The following is a 25,495-nucleotide window of genomic DNA, read 5'->3' as shown; positions in this document are numbered from 1 at the left end:
AAGCAGTTGTGAGGGCATTGCCAGGAAACACACTAAAAACAACAGGGCACCTTGATCACCCACCAACACTGAGAAAAGCAAGTGATGCCCAACCAAGTATATCTAGGCCCTCCTGAGTCACTTACTACTGCAACAGTCTTCAGCTGAGATCTTTTAGAAAAGAAAGACATATACGGCTACAAAGCATATAGGCACGTATGCTACTGCAGTGCCCCCTGCGCCAGTCACAGCCCAGGATTTGGGGCAGTGATCCTGGGGCAGCCACAGCTAACTGTTGTGCCAGGCCAGGACTCTCTTCGCTTGAGTTACCTCCCTTAGTACATCCCTTGCCAGCCCTCTCGGCCCTGGCACAGCCCTTCGCTGTATGCATGTGCTTTGGAGAAGGGGCTGGCTGACTCCCAGGGGAAGAAGTGCCGGTTATGCAGAGTAGTGTCTTTGTGCCATTGCTTCCTAGCGCAAGCCATGCAGGCAAGGGGATCTGCTCCTCCCATATTGCAGCTCTCCCTCTAGAAGTTTAGCGTAATGAACAGTAATTTCCTTATGCGGTGCTTTTACAGTTTATGAAAGGAGATACAGTCCAAAAATTCAGTATGTTAATCTCCTTTCAGGCAGCTCTCTGCTCCACTTGTGAGCATTTCTATTAGGCACAGTAATCATGCAGTACCAGAAACACTGCTCTGCCCTCTTGATGACAGATTGTAATGGTCATAAATAATCACGGAGTCCATGCTAACTAAGAGAAGCTTATTCCTTTGCAGTCCCAATAGTGTGTCAGACCATGATCCATCACCATGTCCCATCAAAATGAATTGGTCTTTATCTTTTTGTTCCTGCACATTAGCAGCCATTTCCATTTTCCTCAGATGAATTTTGTAACAAGCTTCAGTGACAGATTCTTTACAGAAATGGTTTCAGATTTTTTTCAAGGCACAATAGAGGAGAAAGGATGTCACACAGAGGGCCTGGTGATTTCTGTGATGCCGTCTGGGTTGCATAGACCGAAAATGTTTTCATTCCAAAGACTCTGCTTTGAAAGAGCTATTTCATCTTCTGAGTTGCTAGTGAAATAACTACAGTCATGGCACACTGAGATTGGTGCTGCACGCTAAAAAGTGACATGAAACGGTTACGTTTGACATTATGGCTTCCACTTACGTAGGGTTTTCCTTCTCAAATTCCAAGAAATTTGCATGGGATAAACAAAGCTGCAGGTTCATCTCTTTGAGAAGCCCCCAAATCCTAGTCTGTTGCACATTTTCTCACAGATCACTTTGAGTCTGCATGGATGAAAAGCAAAGAAGTGCTCCTAGAAATTATTCTAGATAGAAGTAAATGTACTAATGAACACTATTTTCCCAATATTTGTTTCTAAGCTGGTGGCCAGATGCTTGAACTTTAAATAAAAAGAGTCCAGACACATTGAACATTCACTCCCCAGACAGTTCACTTGACTGTTTTGTTTGGTTGGATTTTTGTTTCATTTCATTTCATTTTCAAGAACCCTCAGGAGAGACTTCATGGGACTTTTCTTTAAAATCAGAAGTAATAAGCTAGTTCCAGCTTACATTTCTACAATTATAATTGTATTAATGAAGTGGTTCCTTTTCTACTGTGATAAAAGTGAGTTCAGCATCATGCTCAATATTTTCTAGGTCATGTAGAACTGCCATAGGGAGGAAAAGTAAGCCTGCCCACTAAGTACTGTGCCATTAAAAGCATTGCATAAGGAGCTCTTTGCATAACCAAATAGTGCTCTGGGTTACTCCAGTGTTTTATCCAGTGGGCTCACTTCATTCTTCCTTACGCACACTTCATTCTCTTCTCTTTCATATCTGACCAGAACCGTTAAATTTATGGGACACTTTATCACAGAAATCATTTGCAAAAGATTTTTAACATTTTGTTGTGTATTTTCCATATCCCTCACCTCATTACTGACCATTTTGTGCTGTTTCAAATTATTTCCCCTCACACACACACAGAACTTCCAAAGAACTTTCAGTTTCTGGGCCCGTCAGTGATACACATGACTGAAACACATCCATTTGACACACTGCCCTGAACACTTCCATTCAATAAAATCAGCTATAGTCTCCTGCACACAATTTCTGGAAGATGATTAGATTGCATTGCCTAATCTTTTCTCACAATTCATCTTGCAATTTTCTTTGAGGCACAGCCTCCCCTCTCCTCCACCACCTTTCTAATAATCCACTTTTCCCTAAATTGAAGTGATAGCGAAGTTTGAGTGTTGCATTAGGTAGTACATCAGGTAATGAAAATTGTGCACATCTTGTGCACTTCTGTCTCAGTACTAACAATATGCCTAAACTTTTATGGCTTCATCTAATACCAGATGCCTCCTGCAGATACCAACCCATGACAGTGGCAGGTCATGCCTGATGGGAGGAAAGGCTGAACTATAGTCAGCATGTTTGGATGCGGTCTCAGCCTTTAGTTCAAACGATGCCACCCCTTCCCTGTACTCAGATATTTTGTCCTCCAGAGTTGTAGAAATCAGCCAGAAGAAAGGAGGAGCCAAGGTATCTAACTTTTTACAAGTAGCTGTTAAATAGGATCAAAGGAGTGAACAGGAACTGCTTTTGTGACCTATATTCAAGCTGTTTGCAAGATGGGAGCAGTGAGCCAGCCCTGGGAACAAGCTGTATAGGAGCAGTCAGGAGCTTCCATCATTGGCGTGCTTGGATTCAGTGGCGGCTTGGGTTGTGTGGTGTTCATGTAGGCATGCGCTGCAGGTCGTTGTCCATGACGGTTGTGATCTCATATATTGCATGGTCTTCAGCTTGATCTTCTCCCTAATACTTATGAACTCCTTCGCTGATGGTTACCAGCATTTACTGGCTCCTTGCCAGCTTTGAAGATGGAGTAGTTCAGTCCAATGAAACAGACATTTTTGGCAGGAAAAAATATGCTACTTTTTGCAATGGCTTATTCTTCCATTCAGCTGCTTTCTTTAGGTACAATGATGGTCTGCAAAGAGGGGAGTGTCAACCCCAGATCTGGCAGACAAGACAGCAATATAACCCATGGCTTCCTAGAAAAATCACATTGAGAGTTAGGAGTAAAAGCTGAATGTCTATTCAGCTTAGCAGGAAGAGCGCAGCTCCACATTGTTTGCTGTATTGAGCCCATGTGGAGTAGTATATTTGATGTATAAAAATGGAAGTCTTTTTTCAGTTCTGAACCCAGTCTATAACTCTACACTTAAGCATCTTTCTTTTACAGACTAAGAAAATTTTGTCTAAATGTTGTTGGATTTGCTCCATTTTCATTTAAGATGTCTTTGTGTGTTGACAACCTTGTCTGAAGGTTATTTCATTGTGTTCTTCTTGATCAAATGCTATTCACAAAACAGTGGATGTCATGACCTAGTAATCCCTTTTAATGAAATGCAATGTCTCCTGACTCACTAGCAAAGGGAGATACTATTCAAACATAATTATTGGACCATAGCATGCAACTCGTGACTAATATCAAATCAGAATAACGCTTGCTTTTCTCCTTCTGTTCACCTTGAATGAACATTAAATTGATTAATAGATCTAGATATCATCAAAGTCCTGAGAATCTGCACACACACTATAATAAAGGCAAAAATCATTGCTGATGGATACATTTAATTCACCTCATAATGCATACTACTAATTCCCTTGTCCCTTGAATGATCTCAAGCTAATGATGTTACAAATTTATCTCCCCAAAATAATTAACTCTTATCAAAATCCACTATATTTCATTTACTCAACCATAGCAAGCTGTTGCTCAGAACATACTTACAGTTTGTTTTTGATATCAGAAATATGAAAATAAATGGAAAGAAGGAGGACCTACAGCCATGAGTGAAATTTAAGATCAGCACTGCAACATCCAAATCTTGGTATCTTGCTACCTACAGGAATCCACAGCCTTGAGTGAGGTTCCAGACACAGGAAGAGCACTGTGCCCAACACCATGACCCACAAAAAGCAATACCCTATGTTGGCTGCTGTTTGGGATAACAAAGCAAATGTCTGGCTGGGACCTACATCCAGGCCAGAGGGAGACATAAGCTCCTGTGCAGGATGAGAGATCAGCAGTGTACTCTCAGGACTTGAATAATCATATGTCCAGTCTACAGTAAAAATTAAGATGCCCAGATATTTTTATTGATGGGAATTTAGGCATCCCAACACGGTGGTTTTGGCTGTGAGTTTCATACTTGGGTAGTTAAGATTGACATGGGCTAACCACCTAATGACTGGGAAGGTGATCAACTCTTTAGCACCAACATGTCCACATGGCAAGGAAAGTTACTTAATTGCTAACGTTGCAGTTCCAAAACAAACAAAAAACAGAGATCATAGACTATGTTGGTAAAAAGGGCTCCAGACGTTTTGGGGCAGGGAAGATTATCAACCTTTATGCACCAATGACAGCACAACATAGGTAATTTAATCCAGCCTGTTTTAAATGCCCTGGAAAGTCAGAAGAAAAGGCATTCTGTGCTTCCCTTCCTCAAGGCTCATGTACAGCTGCAGTATGTTTCCAAGGATGTTTCCAAGCAGCTGCAACATTTGTCCAAGGAGGATGAAGCAATCTGTTTAGTGTCTGCATTATTGGTCTGAGGAGTGCTTAAAAATTCTTCGCAATGATCAGCCCTTTTTAAAATACTTTGCTAGGGGGCCAGTTCCACCTCCACATCTCACACTGCAGAGACCGCAAACAGACACACACAAATACTCACGAATATCCCAAAACACATTCACCACTGTGATAAAAAAGCCAGCAGTGTTTCTCAACACTGGCTTGAAGGGAAGGAGAGGGAAGGAGTGCTCAGGGCTGACCTACCTTCCCACTGAAATAAGCAATAAAGCTGCCATTGCTTTCAATGCACAGAGGTCACTTTTCAGCACTTCTGAAAATTTCCTTCCCCAGGGTCTGTAAATATCAGCAAACACCATCCAACTTTTCTTCACGTGCCTATGGTGACTTATAACAGCCTTATTTGTATTCACATCCAGGATTTCAGGTACAAATTCGTGGCTGCCTGCTGCCCCAGAGCCGAGCCTGTCTGAACGGAGGTCAGTGAGGCTATTGATCAGCACCACGGTTCCTCGCCGGCGGATCTCTGCCAATGCTGAAAACGAGCCACTGCTCTTGGTGTCACTGACACCAAGCAGAAATCCCATTACCCTTCCGCACTCGCAGGTAGGATCCTGTCGTACAAAGTCAGGGACAGACCCCATGGGAGGAAAGTCTAGGAATTATGAACAAGTAACAGGATGGTTCACCGGTGGATGAGGTAACGGTGGTCCTCCCCATCACAGCACGGGGCTGGTCAGAGCTTGGGCTCGAGTAGCACATTTGTGGCATCTGGCTCTGCAATATCCTCAGGGTGGTGGGTACACCATGGTCAAACAGCAAGTCCTAGGATAAACACAGTTTCTTGGATTCCGGGAACTAGCCAGGGTTTTTTTGAATGCCCACCAGAGATACCACGAGAGACAACAGTCTATGAAACCACTCCATGAAAAGTGACTGCAATAGCGAAACTGCAGAGCTCTGTGGTAATTAATTGTAGGGGTAAAAACACAACAAATGTTCAACAGTAAAACTCAACAGTAAAAACATTCTTTTAAAGGGCAAATAAATCTAAATGTGAGGGAAGTAGTTAAATATTTAAATGAAGACTTCGAACAGTGAGTGTCTTTTACCCTATTGGTTATGTAAATGTCATCTATATTTTACAACTTTATCCTACTTACTTTCTGCTAGTGCACAAATCCAGCACATGTTGAAGCTAATGAAATCATTGCTCATGTACATATATAAACCACCCTGGAACAGCTAAAGGTTGCTATTAATGAAGCACTATTTACCATGAAGCATTAATTAAGGCAGACAAAACAACATTCAAAATAAACCAAGAAATAATATGCTGTTTACAGTTATTAAACATAAGTAATGGTTTGCTACAACTTACAATACTACTCTGTTTTACGGGTTTATTGCAACCCTCCTTCCCTCAGAATCATTGCAAAATCGATTAAAATTTGTTTGATATGATCATACAACTTTTGGGGGAAGAAAAAAATGTATATTACTGAATCTAGCAGAATGGATGAGGTATTATTTCTTCACTTACTTATTTGGCAAAGGCAGTTTTATCCACAGCCTTGATGCACAGAATTTCTATTGACCAGATCTCTGCAGTGTGACTAAGTATTTCATTGTTCCCAAACTGTTACAGGTCAGTGCCTCCAAAAAAAATAAAAGAAAAACAGCAAACCCAAAATGTGAATGATAAGACTGCTTTGGTGTCTTTTGCAGCAAAAGGGATGGGCGAAAGTCCCTGGCACATAAACCAAGGGAGGGCTGGCAAAACCTGTCTGTCCCCAGCCTTCCCCTTCCAGCTCAGGCAGGGTGGCCGGGACCTGGTCCCACATCCCTTGGGCAACAAGGACCTCCGCTCAGGGCTGTGCGAGGCGCCTGCAATGGGGCTGTGGGCAGGGAGAAGCCAGCGGTCAGTACTTCTCCAGCCCAGATAAATACTGTTCCTACAACTGCTTTAACCAGTTGCAGCCCCACAGACAGAGGGAAAATATCTCAACTATGTGACCACCTGGCAAACAAAAATTTTTCCTTTTGAGGAGAAAAGTGGAATGCCATTAATTTAAAATATATAAATTATCATTCAGCATTTGGCTGAGTTGATGGTTAAAACAGCATAATGTGGCTGATGGATCCCTGGTGTAAATTAGCCATTTGCTTCTGTAAAAAGGTATTATGCACTGCCATTCTCCTAGACAGACTCGCTGGGCTGCACTGACAGATCTAATCAGGGATTTAATTGTGTTCTTTCAATAGTGAACAGGAAAGGTATTCAATGACCACTGAAGACATTTCCAAAGGAAAAACATCCACTTTCTCTTAAAGAAAATGATTAGTTCTCTTTGGGACTGTGTTATTGAGAAGGAATGGCTGTAAATGTGGATTGCAGATGATTTACTCTATATCCTGGGATTTTGGGGATGAGTCATATTACTGTACCAGACAATGCTGGACAAATCAAAAAAATCTGCTTCTGTTATTAGGAGAAAGAAATATATAGCAGAAGAAAAGCATTCTTCAGTATGCTGATAAAAGCAAACACATATTCAAAAGAACTGTAGAACCATACTGGTTTATAGCACTAAAACAAAAAAAACTTTCATCCCTAGAATTTTCATATTTTCATATATATATATATACACATATATGCATAGATGTACACAGACACAGACACACACATATAAAACTGAACATTTTGAAAAACAGTCCCAAGCTCGGATTGCTAATGGACAGGAGGCAAACCCTAGAAATTTGCTCAGTTTGGATCTGGCTTATGACAGTCATCGATGGATAACTGTCATTTTTAAGGGGCCTTCAGTTGTGATAAAAATCTGAATATTAACTGCCATATTTCTGTGCTATATCAGAGAATGTAAGGGACAGGGGTGTTCTGCTGAGAAAAATCAACCACTTGCCATGTGCTGGCATCAAGGAATACTAAGTATCTTCTTCCAGTTCACTGAGCCCTCACAGATTTAAGACAGACAAATATAGCTGTCTACGGCAAGGTAATACAGAGTACAGGCTATTTTGGAAGGAAGTCTAGGAGAAAGCAAGCCTGAGGAAAAATGCTGAGCTAAATTCAATATGATATTATTGTTAATTTCTCCACTCATTAAAGCAGACCTTAGGAAAGGAAAGTGAATTTAAGCTTTCCAGTGTGTGAAATATACTCCAGAAGAGATTGAATCAGGCGACTGCTTATGAGAAAGTACAGCAGCTGCTGGGGTAACATTTTCTAACACAATTCTCAGTTTTAGGAATGGCCAATCCAAGCGGCCACTAAAAGCAAAACCTAAGAACCACATTTTGAAATGGGAAATTGGCAAAAAAAGATTAATATACTTTTGTAAATGTGGCCCTTAGGTATGAAACTACTTGAATGAATTTTCACAAGCCTGAAAAGTGCCATGTCATTAAAAGTAGTATAGATCTGTGGACAATCACCATTCATACTTTGCTCAGGATAAAGAAAAGCACTGCAGACCTGTACCCCACTGAACAGCACTGCTGTTCACAAGACTGTTTAAACTGCTTGTACTTAAACAGAAGCCCATCACAATATTACAGAATACTTTAAAAGTGCTCTGTAATTAACTTCCAGAAATAAATTAACGAATAGTGGATGAATCACGGACTTTTGTTCTGCAAAACTCCAAGGTGACCATCCCTCAGAAATGCTCAGCCCTGGAGAAGTCACAAGGCAGTGCAGGGCTGCAGCCTTGCCAGCGCCATGCAGCGGCCTCGCACTCAGGTCCTGCCTCGCCTTCCTCCGCCAGGCTGTCTCCAAGGAAATCCATTGCCACTGCCCTGACACCTTGTCCTGCTCTTCTGGGAGTGATGTGGAAGTATAGCAGGGTGCACGTCTGAACTCTGCTTTCAACTCCCCTTCAAGTCAACAGCATGAGCATGTTAGAGTATTTCTCTTATTGCATTCTCCAAAACAGTGCTCTTGGGTGCTTTCCAAAGCAGAGCGGTTATTAGTTTGGAAGGCAGGGCAGCAGCAGCCGCAGGAGGCATGCCAATTCTTCTATTAAATATCAACAGCACTGCCACATGAAGCTACCAAGAATGTGACAGAACTAATAGAGGAAAATGCCACTAACACATCTATACAGTCAGATGCTGCACTGCTTCTGACAGGCTGCAATAATCAGCTAATCATCCATTCAAAGCAAGACTGATGAAAAAGAGACTCCAAATAAAATGCAGCCAGTGCTAGAGAGGAATGCAAAGGTCCAAGTGACTGTCCCCCTCCTTTGGAGTTTTGTTGCTGGTTTTTTACTTTATATCTCAAGCAATTTCACTTGCTTTGAAAAACTCTGATGGTTTTACAGACAGCTTACATCTTAATGTCCTGATTTGGACCAACAGCAGAAACAATGGCAGTTTTGTATTTCTTACAATGAGTCTAAAGAAGAACTGGTGAGCACAGAGCAGTTTGGTTTTGCTTCTGGAGAGCAGTGAAGATTTCCTCTTGACGTACAACTGTTTTCATCACAGATTTGATACATGGCCTCCAGCATAGAGAACTGCATCCATAATTATGGAAATAAAGCCATAGGATGGATATAAGACTTCTCAAACATGATTTAATTAGTTAATTAAAATCATCCAGTCTGCACTGGTGTCCAGGTGCTGCAGAACTCTGCAATTGCTTTCTGCTAAGTATGCGTCTGCGTAGTTAGGGTGATAAATGCTGACAAGCACAAAAGATTATGCGAGATTTGCAGAAAATACTGGGTTTTATTCTTTCTTTCTCTTTTCTCTTTTTTTCATACTACTTGCAGTAATGAAGTCATGAAATCCTTACTTTCATTCCTCCCCCATTTTGTCCCATCTTGCAAAATGAAGCAAAGTAAACGGGAGACCTCATGCTAGAGTACATTTCCTGCCACCTTGCAATCAATCCTTATCAGCCACCACCATCACACTGGTGAAAAGAGCTCCAGTCTTTCTGGCCAAAGCATGCCCTTCACCTACTGTAGGGTTTCAACGGCAACGTTCTGGCCTCGTTCTTCGACAGGGAACGTGCGGCCTGATGAGGAGAGGCAGAACCTCCCCTAACCACAGACCGCAGCTCTCTGCAGGAGCTGGGACCCCCGTGCAGCCCTGGGCCTTGTCTGCAGAAATCCTTGGAAGTGCTGGCACTTGAGACCAGCCTCCCGCGTGCGTCCCCACGTGAGCAGTCAGCTGCTGGTGGGGGCCCCAGAGCCTCCTGAGAGCCATCGGTGCGTGCAAGGTGCTCCTGAAACCACCCAGTCTCTAGTGAGCAAACTCTGCCTGCTCCAGCATTTTTCAGCATGGCCTACTGCTAACATAAGGAAATGTCTGAGACCATGGAGACATCTCCATTCAGATAAATGCTAGGACAAAATACTCACAAATAGCTGTCGAAGGCTGAGCCCAAGCAGTTAAATGGAGGGTATCTTCCTGGAGCACTGGCAGTTGTCGTTGACTCAGCACAGCCGTACTTTCAGATATCAGGCAATTCAGATTTCAGTGCTAAACAAAGGATTTAAAATCTTAAAGATCACTGGGGGAGGAGAGGAGCTAAGACAGATTTCTGAAGGGATTTACATGCTCAAAGCTAAAGCAGCGAAAATGCTACCCGCCTGGAACATGTAATTTGGGGGAAAATCCAGACTTAGTTGCCTTTCTTCTGCCAAGTCTGTGAATGTTATTCTGACTACTCTTTTAGAAATAAGATCACATCTTGTGCAAAAGGGACTGTAAAAATTTAAATTAGCTACATGCCTCATTTGTATTATTTATTTGCATTACACTGTGAAAAATGGATTATACATTCAACTCTCACAACCACAGAGTGGCTGCAGAGTTTAATGAGGGCACAACTGAGATGCTGGCTGCAAATGCCACCTGCTTTCCACGATACAATGAGCTGAAAATTAAAAATAGATTATCATCTGAGCTGGTCTTGATTTTGGAATGATTAATAAAAGGCAGCTCCAACACTACATTAGGAAAGTGGACTGATGAGTACCAAATATACATTCATGTCCTGATTAATGCCTGTTAATAAACATGTAAAATATGTTTTAACTTAAATAATATTTACACACAGAAAAATTATTTCAGACTTGCAGATAGACACATGGTGAGGTAGGCTTTGTATGCAGATATTATGACAGTATGGAAGAAATGGTATGAGCTCAGTAGAGGCCTCTTGCACCTGGGGCTGGGGCCCAAGGGTGGACACCTCTGTGCAGGTCTCGGTGCAGCTGGTGGGTGAGGTGGGACCAGACCCCCGCTGCAGCCCGCAATGCAGCAACACAATGACTGACCCGATGGGAGGAAACTCAGTGCTGAGAAACTAGCCTAGGAGAAGGAAGGAGAGAGAGAAGGAAAGAGAAGGAGAGAGAGAGGGAGAGAGGGAAGGAAGAGAGAAGGAAGGAGGGAAGGAAGGAAGGAAGGCAGGAAAAGGTTTGCATCCTGTCCCTGGGCATTTTTCATCCTGCTGTAGGTCATTTTAGCCACAAATGTCAAACTAATTAGGAGAAAACAAGATCTGATGTGAATCCCCAGCCTGAGACTGCAGCCTCATCCAATGTTTGGTGATTCTTTTGCTGTGAAGTAATTTGTGTTTTCTTTTCTTTTTGTTCCTCTGCCTGCTTTTAGCTGTCATCAGGAAGGAAAACAAGCCCATTCTGAGGATATTACCGAGGTATTACTTTTAATGAGCCCATATTCAAGTTTGTTTGTTTATATTAAGAGGAGCCTGATCTTGTTAAAAAGGTTAATGTATGCTGCAGATAAAATCCTAACTAAACCTCTTAACTCTTTGGCCGTTTATCTACCATGGTGTTGAATTTAATGTGTAATGTTTGAGGTATGCTGCCAAGGATGGATTCAGGTTGTAATCTCTGGAAGAGAGGAAGCGAGCTGTCTCCCATATGCAAATCACTGAAGATATTAATGGCCATCAGCAAATAATAAATAGTTCTCCTAATAATGCCAGGACTGTTTTTTTGTCCATACCAAATTCATTCTTAGAAAAGAGTTGTAACTGAATGTTACTAGGGTTTTTTTTCCATTTATATAGAAATATTCATTTTACAGCCTTTGATCCGATTAAATGCTTTTTTTTTCCCCCCTTATTTGCCCAGGTGTCACAAAAATAAGATATTCTACCCAGGTATGTATGTACACTGTATATACACACTCACATCTGCTATTAGTCTTTGTTCTGAACCTAATATTTTTTCCAAAAAATGTTTTCGAATAGGAATTTTAGGCAGCGGCAATCTAAGTTGCCCATATAGCATAGCTGAATTCCAGAAATAATGGCCATGTGGCCAGAGATACAGCTTGACAGTTTCTTGTCTCACAAAATTGTACCTTCGCACTAGCTGTGAGTGGGTAAATCACTGCCCATCACAAACCTTTCTGAGTTTGTGTCCCTAATCTCTTGTAATACAAAGGCTCGCTCTCTCCGTTTGTGGTCCATCAGATTTGAAGGTACCTTATTGATACTACTGAAAAAAATAATCCTGTTCAGTTACACAAGGTCATTCTCCGGGATGTCTGAAATAATTGCCATTGAACTGAAGAGTATAGGCACCAGGAGTATTCATCTAAATGAGTAATATCTGCTCTCATTAAGCTGATGACGTTTACAATAGATAATGCTTTCTGATAGAAAATAAATTTTGTCATGGGTTTGCTATATTTTGCTGTATTTTTTTATGCAATGTTGGCAAAAGTTTGGCTGTTTTACAGAATTACTAATGATTCGCTGAAATACAGATTGGAAATGTTGAGCTTTATGACAATAGATGAAGTGGCAGTGGTCTGCTTTGGTTGTACACATTTCAGTAGCACCTCAGTAGCCAAAGAACATACTGAATTCCTGGGTGACTGTTTTGGTACAAGAAGTAACATAAGATTTATTCCTGCTGTCATTTTTTAAGGCCCACATATTTGAATAATAAGAAGTACCCAAACACAATTAGCATTGTAGATTACATAGAGTAATATAGCTAAAGTAGTTTTGAGATAGTTCTACAGTAAGTCAGTGTCACTGAGAAGACTATTAGGAAAATGGAACAAATATAGTGAAACATCACTTCACTGTCAAGAGTTCAAATACAGTGAAACATGGAGTGGAAATACTACAAGTAATAGCAGTAAATGCAGACACGGTACTGGAAAACAAGACACCTAACACCATTTAAAATCTGGGCCCACTAGATAATGTCAGATGTCGGTGTAGTTTCGTATGGTGGGCTCCATTACATTTTAGCAAAATAACTTCTGTGAGACCGAAAGCACTATTTAGCATCAGTGCTGGCGTACGAGCCGGCCCCGCTTAGGGAAGAGACCCCCTTACCTCTGTAGCGGGCTTCCTTCTCTCCAGCAGCTTTCCACCAAGATGTATGGGTGATACGGACCCTGTAGAAACACATGAACTCCCACTCTGCAAGCTTTTCAGGATCATTTCTTTCAAAATATTTACACTGGCTATTTCTTAATAAAAAGTAGATGAGGAATTTACAGCTGTACTGGGGTAAATATAAGGGGCTTGGCAAAACTCTCTGGGGTTACACTGGAAGGTTCTGCTGTTAAACAGCAAATGCCGTGGGTGGCAATATCCCATCAAAGAGCAATGCTGGACACCCCGGAGCACATTTGCATTGCACACTGAGAAAGCCTGCCAGGCTCCCTCTAGACCAGACTCACCAACTAGCCATCTCACAGGTCTGTAAGTCTGGCCTTATATATGTCCCAAAACACCCTAAATCTGCCCATCCCCCATGTTAGCGACCTGACATCCTCACTGGCTCAGGGTGCTTTCTGAAGCACTTGAAACACTTGTTTTCCTACTAATAAAAATGAATTATTCTCCCAGTGCTATAAGTTACTAGCGTTGATGCCCGAGCACTCTGCAGTGTCCCATATTCTGTTCCACTGGTGTTTCAGAGGTCAACAGTGCTCACCTGCAGCAAGTCCCAGTAAGAAATCATTACTTACCACCACTGCTACAGCAGAGAACTATTTATTTCCCTGTACTGTTTCTAGACCAGAAAGCAATCACAATGTCTAAAAAAACTACGACATGGTAACTGCTCTAACTGACTTAAGCAGAGCAATCACAGCACATTGCTTTCATCACATCTGTGTGTAGATAAAGACATTAATTTGCTCATGAACTCAGGCTTCTGGGTTTTGCACTTTTTGGTTTGTTGGGGTTTTTTTTGTTTTTTTTTTTTTAACGTCATCAGCTGCAAGAGCATAACAAGCTGTACCAGGAATAGCTGTTGATCACAGGATAAGCATGGCATAGCACAAAGGGATCTCGTGCATGTCTAAGAGTCATGACCAGGTTATAAACCGAACTCCGGACGTATTTGATTCCCAGCTTTACATGGTAGACCAGGCCATGTAAACCCAGAGTGGCACGTAGCTCCCAGGAAGGGCTCGGAAAATCCCGCAGGGCCTGTGTCTGTTTAAGCATCTAAAAATATTTTAACAATCTGTCCTTGTCTTGGAAAAAAAAAAAAAAAAAAAAAAGCTCTTCATTGATTGATTTTGAGCACAGGCTCATAAAATGTGCACTATGTCCTTTCAGGGAGCTGTTCTGACCTTGTTTTTATCATGAGAAAATGAGTTATTTGAAGCAAACAAGAGGATGTGCTCTGCGACTGGATGTGAGGCTTTGGGGGCAGCAGCCTCCGTGACCAGAGTTTGGGCCAGCCTGGTGTCATCGCTGCTGGTCAGGGAGAGCCGAAATCCCACCGGAAGCCTGCTGCGGGGGTGGCAAGGGAGAGTCCAAGCTCAAAAGGCATTGCCCAGGAAAGCCTTCAGCAGAAATAATTTGCACAATATTTAGACTGCTTGTCACACCTCTGAAAAAACAGACCAGGTCTGGTTACATCAAGCCAATATTTTTTATGTGCACCAATACCTTGATGTAAAAATAGAAAACTAAAGTGCACTTGGGAAGAACATAGACCGTCAGGTTGCTTGTATTTTTAATTATGCCCTCTGTTCCCAGCATTATGATCTAAAAATGATCAAAATCCCAGGGTACCAAGCAGATATTTTATTTAATCATTAAACAATATCACAAAAAAATATAACCCTGGCTATTCTTTGCAGCCACATCATTCAGTGCAGGATGGCATTATTATAAGACATAAAATTGCACGATCATATGCTTACTGTTGTGATTTACAGCATGCAGAATCATTATATTTTATCTTTAAAAAAAAGGAGAGAAGGGTTCATAAATGTCCCTGTCCAAACAGATAACAAACAGCAGGAAACTAAGTGAAGGGTTTATTTTATGTACAGTAATGAAGGAAAAGCAATAATTCCCATGATCAGCCAAATGGTATCGAAGATGAATGCATGTAAGTTTTGGCCAGGTACCAAGTAAACCAGGCACAGGTGTGAAAATGGTATTCCAAAGGAATTAATATAATGTTTTATTCTCCCTTATTTCAAGCATACCTTACCTCTTGCCTTTCAGTTTGCTTCTGTTTTATTTTTATTTTCGTTTTGTCTTTCTACTCTTTCTGTGCCTCAATGGACTGCTGAAAGCGAGTAGAGTCCCCTGAGCACCTTGAGGAATTCACCATATTTCAGTGAGTTATGCACATTTCCTGTGTATACAGTCTGGGGACTTTGAGCTTACAGTAAATGACATTCATTGCTTTATTCATGCAAAGCTTTACTATTCTGTTAGGAAAGAATACTGTTAAATGACAAACCAAACAGCAACATGTTGCCTTCCTGTGTTTAATGAGATCTTCACGTTCTTACCTTCCCAGCTTTGGGATGCTCTTGAAATTGAATGTCATTCCTGAGGCTTAAAGACTTTCATGTTGGGTCAGTGCCAGACCTAAGTGAATCAGAAATTAAAATATTTATTGAATTGTAGAATTAATAGTAGAAATATAAAAATGCTTCCAAAAAATATCAAAAGTCTTTCCAAAGAGGGCATCTCACTATAGTAACCAGAGGGAGATTGCTGCCAGAGTATATTTAAACAAAATGCAGAAAAAGCTATAGAGGAAAAATCAAAGCTTTTCTTGATGAAGTCGTCAGGTGATGACATGCACAGTGGGTTTCGTTGGCTTTAGTTTAATGTGGTGTTCGGATCTGTGAGGTTTCAATCTTAATCCTGCCTTTCCCCTGCCTTTTGTTTATGGAGTCACTTGCACCTGGGAGAAGCGTTTTCTGGGCGACTGCGGCGTGCTCCCAGGCGCAGATGGTTTGTCTCACTTCGCCTGCTCTGCCAGCAAGCGCAAGCGCGTGCTCAGCGCATGCACGGTCTCCTCCCTGCTTGGCCGAGGAGGGCAGACGCGGGCGCACGCCGCAGAGCACTGCCCGTTACACTCTGCGCTCTGGCCGGGGTGCGAGGCAGCGCCAGCCCCGCGGCGTGCCCCCGGTTGTGGGGCGCGCGCCTCCCTGCGCCCGCCCGGCTCCCCTAGCCCTCCTCACCGCGGGGCGAAGCAAAGAGCAGCCAAGGAGCGAATACGAAGCAGCTGATGGCACTCATCTTTCCTCATGTCCTTTCACTGTGCTGGAAGCAAAAGCCTGACTCCCGCAAGGCAGCACTAGCCTGCAAAGTTCAAAAATGTTGATGTTTTCTGCAAATAGGACCATTTCTCAGGTGAGGGGCAGCCCAGCCCGAGGACACCGCGCGCCCCGACGCCTCTGCAGGGTGCTGCCGGCTGCGGCCGGGGCTCGGGAGCTGCCGAGCTCGCAGACTTGCCCATGTGGCAGCCAGGCTACAAACGCGCCCGTTCATGTCCCCTTTCCCAGTTTGGGCACTGGCAGTAATGCAGCCAGCACCTCCCTACGGCCTGATTTACCCTTCGACCGAACAGATACAATTTGAGGCTTTGGTCTCATAAGTGAAATGGCTGAAAGGATTTGATGAGGTTTGGAAGTCTCCGTGTAACCTTTATCCGCAAAATGGGCCTAAACGTCCCCAGCTCCAGCAACAACATATTTTATTCCTGTTGGACATAGTTAACTTGGCAACTAGAGGCACTGTTCCTGCTTTGCTGAGCCGACAGCTTGATGCGCTCAGTACCAGTTAGCTCCTTGACACGACCCGACATTTTAATACAAACCCACGGGTTATACTTGGAATGCATTAATCTAAGGAGAAAAGACACATTATCGAGCACCACAGGAGTACAGTTTTATCTCTATGTTCTCACACTCTGCGTCTCTGGGGCTGTCCTGGCTCGGGGGCACAGTTATTGAAGACTAGTCTAAAGCAGCTGCAAAGCCTCAGCCTGTACAGAAGTTGCCAGTGCTCTTTCCCCCTTCTATTTAATTGCAGGATGCATAGTTGTCTGGTGAGAAATTGGGATGTTAATCCAGCTACTTTTGCAGAGGAATGGATACAGTTTTCAGACAAACACTTTAACATCCAAATGTTAACAGCCACCACATAACTGCTTCTCTCTTTCCCGCACCAGCAAAGGCAAATCAGTTGTTCCCTTAGAATGAATGTTACAGGGGAATGTGTCTCAGAAATATGACATTAGTATTAATGCTTTAAAAGAAAAGCTGATGGTCTTTTTGTCACAGAAGCAATGTTTTAATAGTTGCCTCAAAACTGCACACAGCATCAAGAAACACGTAGCCCAACCGCAGAGGAAGGCTCTGCTGTGCTGGCTGGGACTGGAAGAGGCAGAGGCTCTGGGAAGGTACACATGACACAGCTGCTGCCATCAAATTGAGTTGTGTTAGGGTAATGCCCCCAAAACCCCAAATGAGATCAAGACCCAGCAGGTGAGGCACCCAGTGGAGGGAAGGGTATATGGCAAGTCAGAAATCTGTGAGTGAGCTGGGAGTTACGTCCCTAGCCCTCAAATCTCACTCCGGGGACTGAATTGGCCTCAGTGTCTCACCTTCGCAAGCTGGCATGAGGAAAGGACGGCATCCACAGCCAGGAAACCACCCCACTGTCCTGAGTCCTAACAATTCAGATGAGACTGCATGTGTTTGTTTGATACTCATACTTCATCTATTGGCAAAAACTGAAATTGGTATTAGCACGAAGCTGCCAACATTGAATGGAGAGAAAGGATGATGTGCTCGATGACACCTTCTGGAATCTGAATAATCTTCCTTTCCCTTCCCTTTCCTTTCCCTTCCCTTCCCTTTCCCTTCCCTTTCCTTTCCCTTCCCTTTCCCTTTCCCTTCCTTTTCCCTTCCCTTCCACCCTGTCATTATTGCTCCCTGCAGACTTGCTACAAAATGTTCATTAACTTCAATGGTCAAGACTTGATTCTTAAAGCAGATGCAAATATTTCACTTATTTATGCAAGACTTTGAATAATGTTAGCCAAATTCCCTCTTTTCTGATACAACTCAGCTGACTTGGAGGGAGTTGCTCACACTTTATAGCAACATAAATGAGAGGAGATTCAGGTTCAATGCTTCATTTTCCATCTGCATCAGAAGTTAATTAACACAGCTTTATTCCCTGATCCTGCTGAAAGAATTGGTGATGGTGGTACACGAACAAAGACGCCTTCACATGCACAGAGTTGTGTACATTGTAGTTGTTAAACAAACATGCCCATGTTAACTTCAGCCTCATTAAAAATACAAGAAAAACATTCATCCTGGGATCTCAGACAGGCAATTGGTACAAAAGGATGTGTTCCAAGTATTAAAAAAAATCACCAAAACACTCCAAAACAAACAAGGAAAAAAAACACTGAAAACCCAGGGAAGGTAAAGACCCAAAATTATCAATCTTAAAAACAAAAATATGCTTTCTATGTCCTGCCTAGTACATCCTGAATCATGGAGAAAAGGATTTAACATTCGTTTTGCTCTATCCACTTTTAATAGGAGAATCCAGGTGCAGATGTGGGCTTGATTCCAGTGCCAAGCTGCCTGCTCTGTTTAATAAAGAGTTTAATGCAATTTAATCCAGAGAAGCAAAGAGCCCTAAGACACCAGCACTAGAGATTCAGAATCCTAATTAATATTCTGTTGGTCACAGTTGTCACAGAGATTCCCCTGCTTGTGCTTCTGTTAATAGGGTTTAAAAAAAAAAAATCCAATAAATTCTGTGTTTGCACTCAATCACAATTCGTAGGGAAATGATTAATATTTATATAAGAAAATAGAATATTACCACACCAGAATTACTCAGTTATCTCCCCCTTCCCTTTGCTTTGTCCCTGCCTACAAGATTGCTCTGTCATTAATGAAGGAATAAGCATAAATGCATGGAAATGCATCTAACTAATTCTGCCTCATCGTACCTTGATATGGCAAGTCAGGAAAGGCAAGTAGAAACAGATACTCTCACCTCTGCCAGCACACCTGCAGGGGAGCAGGACACGAGGGATGATGCCAGCCTGCGTGCCACAGACCCTTCCTCCACGGAGATGGGGCTACTGGCCTGGGAGGATGAGCAGGTCCCCAAAGCTCCTGGGGCTGGGGCACCATTTTGCACCAAGCAGGCACTCTCCGTACGCTTCCCCGCGCGAGTGCAAGAGGCACCGATAGAAAAGACATGAATTATTGCACGTACAGCAGCAACCGCCCCGCCACAGTGCAGCACGCAAACAGGGCTGTGTGCTGAGGCAGGCAGGGGCTCCAGCAAGGAACCCAACACCTCAAAAGGTAAATGAGCTGCGAAGGTAGCAAGGGACTAAAAGCATTAGTGGGACATTCAGTGGTGGCATGAAGAAATCCAGCAAGTCAGCAGCCGTGATGGGGATAAGCTAACAGGCACGTTAACCAGCGCAGCTGAGTGGAGGTATATCTTATTGCAGGAAAACTTTAACCATAAAAAAGACAGTCTTTCCTGGGAGGCTGTGGAAGAGGCCTTTCCAAAATGTCTGTAGTTCCTGCAATGTCTGTAAATTGTCTGTGATTTCTGCAGGCAGTGTCCCTCGCAGGTCGGAAAGTGCACGGCAGCTACCGGCATTTACACCTCCCACGAAGCTGTCCCTCAGGGATGGCACAGGGCTGGCCCTGGCCTATTTTGGATTAGTAAACCAGACTAGGAAAGACCAACAGCTCACTGCCTTAAGCAGTTAGCAGATTGCTCTGACTTTAAGACGGCCAATTGATGACAGGCATTTCTTTGCCAATATCCTGTTTGCAGGTGAGGTTATGAGGAGAGGGCTTAATAAAAGCGGAAAACCCAAACCAGTAAACCAGTAGAGTCCAACCCTGAACACCGGAGGCGGTTTCTGGTTCGAATCCCTGGTGTCTTTCCATCCCCTATTTTGCCCCTGGACCTTCCCACTCAGCTTTGTCCCAGCCTCATGCCACCAGCGCCAGCTCCTGGATCTACCTTACAGTGCTTCTGCTGGTGGCTGCTCCACACGTTGCCCCACCATCACATCGGACTCCAGCCTTCGCCTTCGCAGCCAGCCCAGATTTGGAGCAGCAGCTCCCTCTGTCCGGCGCCACTGGCAGGAAGGATGGAGACGCCGGGCTCATATAACCACCGGCATGTCAGCACCTCTGGCCTCGACACTTATCCCCGCTGCTGGTGGTGTGCAGTCAACACAGAGCCGGTGAGAGAGCCCCAACGTGGGACACTTCCCACCTGAACTCGTTACTAGTTTGAACACAAACTAAATGGAAAGTGAATCTTAAAATTACAGTGGACACTGTGGTTGCGGTATAGCAAGAGATGCCTCCCAGGAGAAAGATCGCCTCATGCTGTTGGTTGCCTTTGGATTGATGGTTCAGGTGCTTGGCCTACAGTACTGTGTGCGTAATCCCTGCCGCCTCGTGTTTTCTCTAGGAAAACGGCAGAAAGCATGGAGGCTGATGTTTGTTCCAAAATGCTGAGGATATGAGCACTTGGAGTCTTGCTGTGGTTTTGAAAGTTAATTGTATTAAAAGCTTAATCAAAATCAACTACGGGTGCTGTTGAGAATAATTACAAGAGAAATGGCCCTATTTCAACAAGACTGAAGTGTATGTCTAATCTTAAATGCACTATCAGTTCCGGTTTGAAGTAAGCATCTCAAGTATTTTGTTGAATCAGCACCCAGATATCTAAATGGGATTAATCTAGTCCTTAGGCTATGTTTAGAGCCCCATCATCACCTGCGTTACTGAGGCATGCACAAAAGGACATGAGGACTAGATAAGCAGAAAATTTCACATTCCTTCATCGTTCAGACTTGAAAAACTTTCCCTAACTTTCTTCTTCAAATGGAGGAGTAGCTTCTCAGGAGAAACATGGCTAATATAAAATGGCAAGTTAGCAGTGCATAACACATCCAGAGCAGCTTGCATTTATAGCACCCATGCGTAGCTATATGGACATTTTAAGAAGTCATTTGTTTCTAGGCACATACAACACACACAGGTTGCCATTGCCTGCACAGTTAGTTCTGAATTAGGGTGTAATTCTGACTGAGAAGCACACTGAGGGCCACAAATAATGTATCGCAAATTCAATATACTCAATGCAAACGAACAAACTCCAGAATTTGTGATCTGCAACCGTAATGTCCCTGTTGTGATATGATGACAACATACCAAGTTATTTTATTTCCTCCTGATTCAAAAGCCACATGGTATTTGCAGAAAGCCAGTTCAGTTTTTCTGAACGTAGTAAAATATCCTTCTGCAATGAAGGATAAGGGTTTTCTTTTGCAAGAAAATAATATACATCTGATAATTTGAACAAACTGAACACTGCTGAAACCCTTCAAGGCTCAAATAGATTGCATGTTGTTTTCTCCAAAATCACAGATTTTAACACATGACAGAAGTAGAGCATGTTATACCAGGGATTGTTATTAAGCAGACTGGGAAAAATACTAAATGGCCACTGTCTGCCTGTTCACTGAAAACAGTTTCGTTGCATTGATTGGTCTCATCTGTATCATTTTCACTCCCATTTAAAGATACCTAAAACAAAATGAGTTCCAATGGGAACACATGCACTGATAAAATGCGCCTGTTCCTGATCTGTGGAAATCTTTTTTAGACAATTTTTTTCTAGACAATTTTATGATATTCTAGACCATGCACAATGTAAGAGTAAGATTTTATATAAGGGACTGTTTAGGAGCTGGAGGTAAAGGCTGGGACAGTGAAGTCCCTCTCCCCACTGGCTGCATCTGTTTTCTCTCACATTGATTTGGGCTCTTGGCAAGTTGATCTGCATTTGAAAATTTTCAGCTCCTGAATTTGCTCCATCTTCTGCTCTCTACCCTCCCCAGGCAGCTGAACACACAGTTACTGCAGTGACTGAGAGTGCATCCTGACCTAAGAAATCTGACAAGAAAACTGAGAATACTTAAACCTGTTTTTAAAACAAGCCTTTTATAGCTACAGAGCTGGTCATATACAGAAAATTGTATTATTCTTCACATTATTTAAAGGACAGTGGCATTACTCGCCAGCTAAGGTGGCTGTAGATTAGCACCGGGGTAGTAGGAGTCCTTTCAGCCTGGAGTTCACAACGTCCTGGAAATCCCTCGGGGCCAATTCGCAGCGGTGCGCACAGGCATCGTGTGCGGACGGGGTGCTACGAGGGATTGCCATGGGCTGGACATCCTTGTCCACCACAGCCGGCATTGCTGAGAAAAGGCCGGTGCCCAAGTGGGAGAGCCAGGCTCTTCCTACACGACGTTCTGCAATACTTCTGCCACTGTCTGCACTCGCAGAAAGGGAGGGATTAGGGGAATAAAGAGGGTTTGCCTAGAGCGGGGAGCTGTAGTTAAGGTAATGGGTTGTTGCGTCCTTCGGAGTCCAGCTCGCCCCACCAGGGTGCCGGTGGGAGAGCCTGGAGCTGCGTTGCACCAGGGCTTGCTATGCCGTGAGACCGTCCGCGGCCGGTTGGCCAAAACGCACAGAGGAACGGCACGCAAAACAAACAGAAAGCGCGCTGCTTCACAGCAGGCTTATTTTAACCAAGCCACCCTTAAACACCGAGCTGCTTTCTTAATGCCTACCTGGAAATGGTGGCCACGGGGATGGGACGCGAGCGGGGCCCGTCCCCACCCGGCCCCTGAAACCCGAACCTCCTCCCGCAGCCGCACGCCTCCTCCAGCCCCGGTCCCCCACCACCGGGCGGGGGTCCTGGCCACTCTCCCACCCGCGGCCGCACGCCTCCTCCAGCCCTGGTCCCCCACCACCGGGCGGGGGTCCTGGCCGCTCTCCCACCCGCGGCCGCGCGCCTCCTCCAGCCCCGTTCCCCCACCACCGGGCGGGTGTCCTGGCCGCTCTCCCACCCGCGGCTGCACGCCTCCTCACCCAGAAGTCGCACAGCTCCTCCGCAGCCAGCTCCGAAGCGCTCCCGGGAGCCAGCCGACATGCCGGACGTGGATGCCGCTCCTGGAAAAACACAGAGGCTGGTGGCCGCGCAGCACGCGAGGCCGCCGCTGTTCTTGGCACCTGCCGGCCGGAGGTGGTGGAGGAGCGCCGAGAGCTGGCGGAGCAGCCGGGGCTCCTCACCGTCCCCCGCCGCCGGCCAGGGCTGGGTGGGTCGCTTCCTCGCAGAGATATGTAAACTGGGGGGGGTAGTTTTAGTTGTGTGCCATTTCCTGAGCGGACATTTTAAGTCCCACTTAGCCCACTTAGTCAAAAACATGAATGGAAGAGCTGAAGGTCTTATCCTGAATTTCCTCATGATCTGCTCTTAAAATTCCCATATGACTGACACTTGACCTCTGCTCACGTTACCTTGGACTATGTATTTCACCAAGATTATTCATTTTAAAGGTGATTTGTGATTCTAAAATCCTGGTCCCTGAGGAACACCACCTCTTCGGTTCTCCGGGAAACGCTGCCTCCTCGGTGTGCCTCCATAGCCGGCCCGGCTCCGGCAACGCACCCCGAGGGCCTGTGCCGGCCCCGCACCCGAGCTCCGGAGGTGTTCGGTGAGCCCAGCACGTTGGCGACGCGGCTGAGACTTGGCCATGCCGGCGCCACGAGTCTCCCCTCCCGCACGGGCCGGCGGCCTGGGTCGCCTGCGTGTCCCCGACGCCGTGACGCTGCTGCGCTCGCACTCCGCAAAGCCCTTAACGTTGCAGCAACGCCTGAGCGCAGCTGGGCTCTCCAGAACCTCCTGACTGCCCGCAAAGACTGCATAAACCATTCAGAAAAATGTTTTTGATTCTCCATTCACCCCCCCCCCCGCCAAAAAAGCCAGTTTCTATATGGACTGTGAACATCAATCCTCTCCCAATTAAAGAGAAAAACGATTTGTTGTGCAGAAGGAAGACATCAGAAATAAATGTTTTAGCATTACTGAGAGGATTATATGCAAGAGGAAAAGAATTCAGTCTGAGGTTTTACTTAAGAGGCAAAAAAACCATCAAGGCCTGATCTTGTTCCCACTGATATCTACAGGCCTTTGCCAGCACATTCAATGAGAGTGATTTTTTTTAATGTCTAAAACTTTACTCCTCCCCTCACACTTACTTTCACCCATTCACTCTCATGCACTAGGTAGCTCAGTCATTCTTCAACCACAATATTTTCCACCAAGACATGTAAAGGTTTGGTGTAGGGAGCTAAAGGAAAGGAGAGGGGCATAAGGATATCCCCCCCCGTGCTACCGAGAGCCCATGTTAGTGCTTCCTGCCAAGAGCCACTTCCCGCCTTATCAAAACAGGATGGAGCAGGTTCACAGCCTCAGGCTGGTCTTCAAGTGTTCGTCGGAGTCCTGCTGCTCCTCTCGACACGGTCTGACCTTGGGCAAGGAATTTATCGAGTCTATGCATCAGTTTTCCCTTCTACAGAAAGGGAAATTGAATTTTGCCTTATAGGGGCATGCTGTGAAGCTGCAGAGTTTTAAGACCTAATAAAGTGAGCAAGGCGCAACACATCCCTGGGCCAGGTGGTGCTCCGAGGCGCACTCCCCAGGACCTCACCTCTGCGGGACGTTTTATGACAGAGATCAGAAGGCCTTCAGACCAAAAAGACAAGTCCCAGTGAGAAATAAACCTGAGATTTGCTAGCATTCAAATTTAAAAATTTAAATTTAAAAATTCAAAATGATGGCGCCTTTTAAACAGAAACTCTAGGCAATTAGCTGAAACGGAACAGAACTGAAACAAAAAAGCATTTATTACCAACTCCTCTCCTGCCCGCCAGGTTTTGCGGGCCAGGCTTGGCTGCCAGCCAGCGGCTGCAGTTCACTCAGTGGCTTTCGGAGGTGCCGCAAGCTCTGCTCTGCGCCAGCCCCTTGCTCCAGGAGCTCCAGCCGCGGCACGCGCCGGCCCCACTGGGACACGTCCGCCCGGCCCCACCGCGAGCCCTGCCCCAGCCAGGCACATCCCGCCGGAACAATGACCCGGAAACGCCAGCACGTGGATAAACCACCGCCGTCCGTCACACCGAGCTAGGCTCCTCACCGCTGGGCGAGAGCAAACCAGCCTGCGGCCAGCAGCAAAGGAAAAGGCTAATATGACCCGAGGGGAGATCCGGAGAGGTTCTCCTCACCTGGGAGTGCTGGTTCGCGCTCGCACCTCCGTCACGCGCACCAGCGCACGCTGCAGCCCCGCTCCACAACCGAGACCAAAAACGGCCTCTAGGATGGCTATCAAAACCCTGCCCTCCTGTGTGGTCTTCTGGGTTTTTTTTACAATAAAAAGCTAAAATGGCTAAATTTTACAATCCTTTTCTCCCTCCTCCTTTTTTTTTTTAACACTAATGCTCAAAAACAGTAATTTAAAAGGGGTGGGAACCTCTCAATTTGTGCTATGGGAGTACGGCGCAATGCCTTGCGGGGAGGAAGGGCCGTGCACCACGGAGCAGCCCACGGGGAGAGCACCGTTCCCCTGCCCTCGTCAGTGCAGCGAAGAAGCCCGCCCGCGCCTGCCGGTAACGGCTGTTTCGCCTGCGCACAATCATAAATCCCTGCTCTTTTCTGTTCTTCTGGTCATCTAACTCCTTC

The 25,495-nt window shown here is 44.8% G+C and overlaps 2 long non-coding RNA genes across 2 annotated transcripts; both read right to left on the bottom strand.

Annotated features, from left to right (window-relative positions):
- Positions 1-3,676: 3,676 nt before the first annotated feature.
- LOC106485869 (uncharacterized) lies at positions 3,677-13,025 on the bottom strand. Its single transcript, XR_001292796.2, has 3 exons — positions 12,962-13,025; positions 9,996-10,116; positions 3,677-5,427 (listed from the first exon to the last, which is right to left on the bottom strand). It is a non-coding gene; the product is annotated as an uncharacterized lncRNA (long non-coding RNA).
- An 8,923-nt stretch (positions 13,026-21,948) lies between these two features.
- LOC136992606 (uncharacterized) lies at positions 21,949-25,115 on the bottom strand. The gene is made up of 3 exons (XR_010884970.1): positions 25,042-25,115; positions 22,849-22,929; positions 21,949-22,247 (listed from the first exon to the last, which is right to left on the bottom strand). It is a non-coding gene; the product is annotated as an uncharacterized lncRNA (long non-coding RNA).
- Between the last annotated feature and the right edge of the window lie 380 nt (positions 25,116-25,495).

Source organism: Apteryx mantelli, chromosome 9 (genome assembly GCF_036417845.1).
Source record: "Apteryx mantelli isolate bAptMan1 chromosome 9, bAptMan1.hap1, whole genome shotgun sequence".
Classification (NCBI taxonomy): domain Eukaryota; kingdom Metazoa; phylum Chordata; class Aves; order Apterygiformes; family Apterygidae; genus Apteryx; species Apteryx mantelli.
This window is presented reverse-complemented; position numbering and strand designations above follow the sequence as displayed.